Consider the following 3491-nt stretch of genomic DNA (forward strand, 5'->3'; position numbering starts at 1 on the left):
TTGCTCCAGGGGCGCTGTGCAATGGCTGACCCTGCGCTCTGACTCCAAGGGGTATGCGAAAACTAACAAGTTCCTAATACAAGAAATTGTATAAGGCGAAATAAAGAACAGAAAAAAAATAATGAAAACTGTAGCAATGAAATCTGGATATTTTTGGGGTATGTTAAGTAAACTGACACATTGGGCTGAAAATTCTGCAATGATCTCTTATCAAATATTTCTTATTTGGTACATCAGCACTCATTACTGATTTTCTTCTGGGTTCTCAAAGGTGCAGGGAAAAAAATCTCATTGAACATATCTGAAACCATCTGGAGTTGGAAAAATGGCCAATTCAGGAGTTTTTAGCTAAATATGCTCCCAATAACACCCAGAAAAAAATGTCATATGAGCTGAAGTACATCAAAATGCAAAATATATAGGAGCAAAATGTTAAAGTTGTGTGCCTACTATGACAATGTGAGAAGTGTAAATTTCAAAATCTGAAGGAGTTTGCTCAGAGATGACAGTTAGTTGGCTTACCACAAAGACAGCCTTATCAGCCCACTCGATAAATCACATTACGGAGTTTAGGCAGCAGGAAGAAGACAGCAGTCGTGAACCTTAACTGCCTAAAGATCATCGAGTATAAATTTCAAATGAGTGGGTTAGACCAAGCACACTGAACAGCCCACATCATGAGCAGACTGGTTTTGGTCTTCCTAATGCTCCTGCACTTGTCAGCAGTCATGAGTAAGTATGGCGCTTACTGTCCACAAATGTGCTCTGCTAGACCTGCAATGACTTTGTTAGCAAACTGCTCCTGAGACAAACTGGAATAGGAGAAAGAGAAATCGGTGAAGTGAAAGAGGCTGCATTAGATCAGTAATGCAATGAGAGTTTTGTAAATGTAATTATCTAACACATTCAAAAGCAACTATGAATACATTATATGAGCATTTCGAAGTTTGCAAATTGATATCGAAATTAATATGCTGGTATTTTTGGAATCTATAAATTATAAATATTGAATCTATATACAGTATATAAAATACCAATGTCTGTCCGGCTGTCACATGATTTCTCATAGACTAATGGGGCTAGAACCTTGAACTTGGTCTTAATTTGAAAGGTTATGATCTGATGTGTTCTAGAAATTCAAAAATAACAGCAAATAAAATGTAGGGGTTTTTTTTGCAGTTTATTTTAGGACCATAAGTCCACATGTTTCACTAGTCATTAATGATATCCGAAACTGGATTTTGTCTGAGGAAGTAGAAAACTCTTAAAACTGTTACCCAGTATATCATAACATCTTCTTTCGTTTTATCTCGGATTCAACAGTTTACTTCATGTCTTTATTGCACTCATGGAATAGTTTTGGGCAAGATGGGTGTCATTAGGGTGTTAATATATTGCTTTGATATATATTACACAATGTTTAATACATTATACTTATATAATATTATGTGTGGGTATTAAATAATTTTAAATATGTGGATATTAAATAATTTCTAAAACAAATAAATTGATAGCAAAAATATTTGAAAACCACAATCTATGCTATTTGTAGATGTAGTTATAAATAATATGTATTACTCTTTCTATCTATTATATAATACCTATCTATCTATCTACCTACTATATAGTGCCTTTCCTATCTATCTGTCTATTATATAGTGCCTTTCCTATCTATCTATTATATAGTGCCTTTCCTATCTATCTATCTATCTATCTATCTATCTATCTATTATATAGTGCCTTTCCTATCTATCTGTCTATTATATAGTGCCTTTCCTATCTATCTATCTATCTATCTATCTATCTATCTATCTATCTATCTATCTATTATATAGTGCTTTTCCTATCTATCTATCTATCTATCTATCTATCTATCTATCTATCTATTATATAGTGCCTTTCCTATCTATCTATCTATCTATCTACAGTGGTGTGAAAAACTATTTGCCCCCTTCCTGATTTTTTATTCTTTTGCATGTTTGTCACACAAAATGTTTCTGATCATCAAGCACATTTAACCATTAGTCAAATATAACACAAGTAAACACAAAATGCAGTTTTAAATGATGGTTTTATTATTTAGGGAGAAAAAATCCAAACCTACATGGCCCTGTGTGAAAAAGTAATTGCCCCCTGAACCTAATAACTGGTTGGCCCACCCTTAGCAGCAATAACTGCAATCAAGCGTTTGCGATAACTTGCAATGAGTCTTTTACAGCTCTGGAGGAATTTTGGCCCACTCATCTTTGCAGAATTGTTGTAATTCAGCTTTATTTGAGGGTTTTCTAGCATGAACCGCCTTTTTAAGGTCATGCCATAGCATCTCAATTGGATTCAGGTCAGGACTTTGACTAGGCCACTCCAAAGTCTTCATTTTGTTTTTCTTCAGCCATTCAGAGGTGGATTTGCTGGTGTGTTTTGGGTCATTGTCCTGTTGCAGCACCCAAGATCGCTTCAGCTTGAGTTGACGAACAGATGGCGGACATTCTCCTTCAGGATTTTTTGGTAGACAGTAGAATTCATGGTTCCGTCTATCACAGCAAGCCTTCCAGGTCCTGAAGCAGCAAAACAACCCCAGACCATCACACTACCACCACCATATTTTACTGTTGGTATGATGTTCTTTTCTGAAATGCTGTGTTCCTTTTACGCCAGATGTAACGGGACATTTGCCTTCCAAAAGTTCAACTTTTGTCTCATCAGTCCACAAGGTATTTTCCCAAAAGTCTTGGCAATCATTGAGATGTTTCTTAGCAAAATTGAGACGAGCCCTAATGTTCTTTTGCTTAACAGTGGTTTGCGTCTTGGAAATCTGCCATGCAGGCCGTTTTGCCCAGTCTCTTTCTTATGGTGGAGTCGTGAACACTGACCTTAATTGAGGCAAGTGAGGCCTGCAGTTCTTTAGACGTTGTCCTGGGGTCTTTTGTGACCTGTCGGATGAGTCGTCTCTGCGCTCTTGGGGTAATTTTGGTCGGCGGCCACTCCTGGGAAGGTTCACCACTGTTCCATGTTTTTGCCATTTGTGGATAATGGCTCTCACTGTGGTTCGCTGGAGTCCCAAAGCTTTAGAAATGGCTTTATAACCTTTACCAGACTGATAGATCTCAATTACTTCTGTTCTCATTTGTTCCTGAATTTCTTTGGATCTTGGCATGATGTCTAGCTTTTGAGGTGCTTTTGGTCTACTTCTCTGTGTCAGGCAGCTCCTATTTAAGTGATTTCTTGATTGAAACAGGTGTGGCAGTAATCAGGCCTGGGGTGGCTATGGAAATTGAACTCAGGTGTGATACACCACAGTTAGGTTATTTTTAACAAGGGGCAATTACTTTTTCACACAGGGCCATGTAGGTTTGGATTTTTTCTCCCTAAATAATAAAAACCATCATTTAAAAACTGCATTTTGTGTTTACTTGTGTTATATTTGACTAATGGTTAAATGTGTTTGATGATCAGAAACATTTGTGTGACAAACATGCAAAAGAATAAGAAAT

The 3491-nt window shown here is 36.8% G+C and overlaps 1 long non-coding RNA gene across 1 annotated transcript in view; it reads left to right on the top strand.

The window, feature by feature from the left end:
- Positions 1-637: 637 nt before the first annotated feature.
- Positions 638-3491, top strand: part of LOC120530040 — an 8598-nt gene continuing 5744 nt past the window's right edge. Inside the window, exon 1 of the long non-coding RNA XR_005633887.1 lies at positions 638-732. This is a non-coding gene — a long non-coding RNA (uncharacterized LOC120530040). The remainder of the gene's footprint in view (positions 733-3491) is intronic.

Source organism: Polypterus senegalus, chromosome 5 (assembly GCF_016835505.1).
Source record: "Polypterus senegalus isolate Bchr_013 chromosome 5, ASM1683550v1, whole genome shotgun sequence".
Taxonomy (NCBI): Eukaryota; Metazoa; Chordata; class Cladistia; order Polypteriformes; family Polypteridae; genus Polypterus; species Polypterus senegalus.